The 5493-nt window shown below is 40.2% G+C and overlaps 1 protein-coding gene across 1 annotated transcript in view; it reads left to right on the top strand.

Annotated features, from left to right (window-relative positions):
• Lypla1 (lysophospholipase 1) overlaps window positions 1-5493 on the top strand; it is a 49731-nt gene that overhangs the window by 25551 nt on the left and 18687 nt on the right. The gene's annotated exons all lie outside the window — the stretch shown is intronic.

Genomic DNA, 5493 nt, shown 5'->3' on the forward strand with positions numbered 1-5493 from the left:
GAAAAAACTTTCAAAAAAAAAGTTAAAAAAATTTTTTGCCCAGTAAAAAAAAAAAAAACAATAAAGATTATCAGGATACCTCAAAACATACTCTTGGTTAAATTGAAAAAAATTTTTTTTCTATTCCTTGTTTTGAAAAAATTAAGACATTGCTTCTCCTAGAGGTCAGTTGAACTTAAAACCAGAAGAATTCCTTTACATGTACAGATACCTTTAAAGTTCTAAGGATACCCATGAGTAAAGGGGACTTACCTGCTAGATTTGTGAGAAATCTTATTAAATTGAAAACATTCAGATTTTATTGATCCGAGGTAATATGTTGTACTCCTATGTAGAGTTGGTTTCAGTTTCTGGCTCTGAAAATGTTTGCTGCTGGAGACATGGCTCAGTGGTTAAGAGCACTAGCTGTTCTTACAAAGGATGGGGGTTTGGTTCCCAGTACCCACATGGTGTTTAACAACTATCCATAACTCCAGTGCCAGATCTGTCACCCTCTTCTGGCCTCCAAGGGCATTGTGTGTATGTGGTGCACTTAATATACATGTGGGGAAAACATTCATACACATAAAATAAAATAGAAACTGGCAAGTTTTAAGCAAACTTGGAAAATTAGTAAGCTTGGATAATTTGAGGTGAGAAGATTGCTAAGAAACAACAGCCAGGGCTGGGCATGGTGGCACATACCTTTAATCCCAGCACTCGTGAGGCAAAGGCAGGTGGATCTCTGAGTTCAAGGCCAGCCTGGTCTACATAGTGAGTTCCAGGCTAGGTGAAGCTACAGGGAGACCCTGCCTCAAAAAGACCAAAAAGAAAAAGAAACAGCCGCTATGGGGCAGCTGGAACGTTGGGTCAGGGTAGGTTAGTGTTTGACCCTAAGAAGTGAGAGCACCAATAGAAATGAGATACATGAGTATGCAAAGGGAAATGGTGTCTGAGGACATCTTTATTCTGCAAGTAGAGGCCCTGGGTTGCCTCTGCAAGCTGCAACTGAATGCTGTGCCAGTGTAGCCAGCTCAGGCAGGAGACAGAATTCAGACTGTGTGGGAACTTTCACTTCGTTGTTTGCCCCCAGATTGAATTGTTTCAAGCCTGTTTGTTAACCTAGGGAAGTTTATAGTCTCAAAGACATTTTGACTTGGTTTCGTAGCTTTCAAGGTGGACTTGCTGTGTGAATGAAGGTGGTGGTGAGTGTCCTTGAGTGTGTTCCTGTTTCTTTCCTCTTGTGCTAGGCTGAACTTAAATTGTTCCACATACTTTTCATCCCAGACTTGAGTTGGACAGAATGGACACTTAGGTAGATCTTATATTTATCTATAGGTCTCTTAACCAAGCAGGCATGTAGCTAAGAAATAAATAAGCAAAATGTAATCCGAGCATATAGAATGGATGGTAGATTATCCAGCAACAGCTTGCTCTTACCAGAGTCTCATCATTTATGTATTTCTAATTATCTCAGTTCCTAGTTTCCTTTTTTAAAAAAAATTTTATTGGTTATTTTTTGTGTATGATTATATTTACTGCATGTATATAAGTGCACCCGTGTCATGCAATGCCTGTGGAGGTCAGAAGATTCTGTCAGATCCCCTGGAACTGGAGTTACGAACGAACGGTCATTAGCTACCGTGTGGATACTAGGAATCAAGCCCAGGTCCTCTGCAAGAGCAGCGTTCTTTTTTTTCTTTTTGTCTTTTTGAGACAGGGTCTCCTTGTAGCCCCAGCTGTCCTGGAACCACTATGTGGACCGGGCTGGCCTTGAACTCACAGAGATCTGCCTGCCTCTGCCTCCCAAGTGCTGGGACTAAAGGTGTGCGCCACCACGCCCGGCTCAAGAGCAGTGTTCTTAACCATACTAAGCCATCTCTCCAGCCCCCCTAGTTTCCTTTCTAACATGTCTGAGAAGTTACAGTATTAAGGGTGTGGAGAAAAGAAAATATTTCTTAGGTGCCAAGTTTAGTCTTTCAAAGTTGCTCCTCTGTCTTCTGAAGACAGTTAAAGGGCAAGTAGAATAGAGTTGTCCAGATGTGGACGTCTAAAATAGATCATGTATTAAAACTGTAGCATGTAGTTTTGTGTGAGTCTCATTAAATATCTGCCTTGTTATCCTTATTTTGCTGGTTTTTTTTCCTTCCCATGTAGGCCAGTTATGCCTGTTACATTAAATATGAATATGGCTATGCCTTCTTGGTAAGTAATTTGCTTAATTAATTTAGAACTTTTTAGTCTTATCAGAAGGGCTTTTGTGTATATCAGTTTTTTATTTAGATATTTCTAAATTGCAAGGTAACTCAGTTAAAGTTAACGATTTAACCTTTTATGCTTTACATTGTGAGTTAAACTTAAGAAGCTATACAAGTAGAGAAACAGGAGCGGGTTGGGTGTATTATGGGGCTGTCTTTTGCTAAGTCTTTGTTGAGTCCAGTAACCAAACCTTTTGAGCGATCCATGTGGCATCCACTGTGATTCCACTCTGATTAAGTCACAGCCTCACCATTCTGCCAAGTTCCTGCCTTGCTGGATATTAAGGAAAGCACTTCCCTTTCAGCCTTTCAAGATGCCTCACATTCCTTGTGCCCTTCACAGTCAGGAAGTGGGATCACTGAGAGTTCTCTGTGTGTGACTAGATGTCTTTGCACTGCTGAGACCTCTGCCATCAATTCTTTCAAGAAGTGATGACTTCAGCATCCACTTGACATTGTCACTTCAGTCTGTGTGTGTGTGTGTGTGTGTGTGTGACAGCATGAAGGTGCTGGGAATTGCACCCACTGCCTTGCATATACTAGGCAAGTAAGTGTTGTACCACTGAGCTAGACTCCTAACTCTAGCAACTTACCTTGTCTTAGTGATTTCCCGTCATTTCAGAATAACCTCAAGCAGCCAGCTTACTTCCCTCTGTTTTATCTTTTTTCACTGACATTATATATTGGGTGTGTGGGTATGCATGTGCTCTGGTGTGCTTGTGAATAATAGAGGAAAACTTGTGGGGCTGGGTTCTGGTTCCTTTCCACTGTGTAGATTCTGGGATCTAACTGTGTCATTTGGCTTGCTAGGAGGTGCCTTTACCTGCTGGGCTATCTTACTGGCCCCTGCTTCATCTTGTATTACTAATCCCACAGTCAATAGAGTCTGTATCAGCATTGAACAGGTCAGAGCCCAGAAAGGCCACCCTTAGACAATTCCAGTGGCCGTTAGCAAAATACTTTAATATATATTCAGTGATTGTGTCTGACAGATAGAAGGGAATTTATCAACTGGTTTGCAACAATATCATGCTTTTTAATTCAAATTGGCTCAGTCTAGGAGCCTTTGAGTTGTATGTGCTGTTTTTTTACATTTTTATTAAAACAGAAAGGCCATCCTCAAACAGTTCCAGTGACCTTTAGCAGAATATTTTACTCTTTGGTGATTGAGTCTGACAGGTAGAAAAGAGTTTATCAGCTGGTTTGCAATAGTATTACGCTTTTTAATTCAAACTGACTCAGTCTAGGAGCCTTTGAGATGAATGTGCTATTTTTTTTTTCAATTTTTGTTAAAAATTGTGGTAGGATGTGATATAGTCTAGTGCTTTACATTTTAAATGTAAAAACTGCATAAATTTTTACATGTACACCATACCATGTAATCATCAGTGTGATGTAGGGATAGAATAGTTGTTTCCTACAGGGTGCTGATAGGTGTTTGTGCTGGTTCTGGTTTTTAGCTGTTATGGACAGTGCCATTCTGACCATTCCTGTGCATGTATTTGTTGGCCCATTTTCACTTTTCTTGACTATATATCCGGGATTGGGATTGCTGGATCATTTGGTAATTGTTTAATTGGGGTGGGGGGAACCTACCAACTTTTCCACAGTGCCTGACCATTTCACATTCCCACCAGCAGTGTACATCCTTACTGACTAAATTTTAAGGTTTTTTAAGCATTTGCTAGGCATGTGTACCACACATGCCTGCAAACCCAGTGCATGGAAGGCCGAGGCAGGAAGATTGCCATGGGTTTCAGGCCAGTTTAAACTACATAGTGGAATACTAAGCCAACTGGTTACAGAATGAGACTGTCTCCAAAAACAAAAAAACGGGCTGGGTGTGGTGGTGCACGCCTTTAATTCCAGGACTCAGGAGGCAGAGGCAGACAGATCTCTGAGTTCAAGGCCAGCCTGATCTACATAGTGAGTTCTAGGCCAGCTGTGGCTAAGGGAGCTCCTGTCTCAAAAAGACTTAAAAATTAAAATAAAACAAAGAACAGGGTTGAAGAGATGGTCCATGATTAATAGCACTGGCTGCTTTTGCAGAGGACCCACCTGGTGATTAACAACTGTCTGTAACTCCAGTTCCAGGGGCTCTGGAAGCCTGTTCTGACCTCCGTGGGCATTACATGACACTGGTGCACTTAGATACATGCAGGTAATACACTCCTACACATAAATTAAAATTAAAGTAATAAAATATTTTAAAACAAAACAAAAAAGAACAACAAAAATTTTACAGCCACCCTAGTGGGTATGAAGTGGAATCTCACTTTGTACATCTGTGTTTGTGTGTGTTCTGAGACAGGATCTTCACTGTGCAGCCAAGACTAGCCTTGAGCTTCAGCTGCTTCTGCCTCAGGTCCTAATGGCTGGGGTGATAGGCGTGTGCCACTGTATCCAGTCCTGATTGTGGTTTGGATTTGCTTTTCTTTAATGGCTAATGACTTTGAATATCCATTTCTGTGCTTGTTGATCATGTGTATATTTTCTTTGCAGAATGTCTCATCAGGTCCTTTCCCTATTTGTAAAGTGGGTGACCATTTTGCTAGTTATAAGCATTCTGTATGGATAGATGCCATTTAGATACATGACTTGCACACGTTTTTCAGTGAGGCACAACATTTTTTTAATTTTGGTGGTTTCCAGTTTTTTTTTTTTTCATTGTCATATCTAGCATGTGTCATTGCTAAGTCCAAAGTCACAAAGATTTATTTTATATGTCTTACTTCATGAGTGCTATAGTTTTATTTGCTACATTTAATAATTTGGCCTATTTTGGGGGGGGGAGGTTGTGTGTGTGTGTGTGTGTGTATGTGTGTGTGTGTTTTGAGACAGGGTCTCCCTGAACCCACAACTGGCCTGGATTGGATTCACTATGGAGACCAACTCATAGAGATCCGCCTGCCTCTGCCTCCCAAGTGCTGGGATTAAAGGCATACACCACCACGCCCAGCTTGAGTTAGTTTTTATAACAGTCTAGTTTCATTCCCTTGTATGAGGATATCCTCTTATCCCAGCTACATTTGTTAAAAGACAATTCTTTCTCCACTGATTTATTCTGGTGCTCTTTAGTTTAACAATTGAAGAGATTTATTTCTGGATTCTCAGTTGATTTATAGGTCTATCCTTCCCCATTAAAATCTTTCTTCTTTTTTTTTTTTTTTTTTTTTTTTTTTTTTTTTTTAAAAAAAAAAAAAAAAAAAAAAAAAAAAGAGGACGATAAATCTTTCACTGTGATATATCAAAATAA

Source organism: Nannospalax galili, unplaced genomic scaffold, assembly GCF_000622305.1.
Source record: "Nannospalax galili isolate Female #2095 unplaced genomic scaffold, S.galili_v1.0 scaffold40, whole genome shotgun sequence".
In the NCBI taxonomy this organism is placed as follows: domain Eukaryota; kingdom Metazoa; phylum Chordata; class Mammalia; order Rodentia; family Spalacidae; genus Nannospalax; species Nannospalax galili.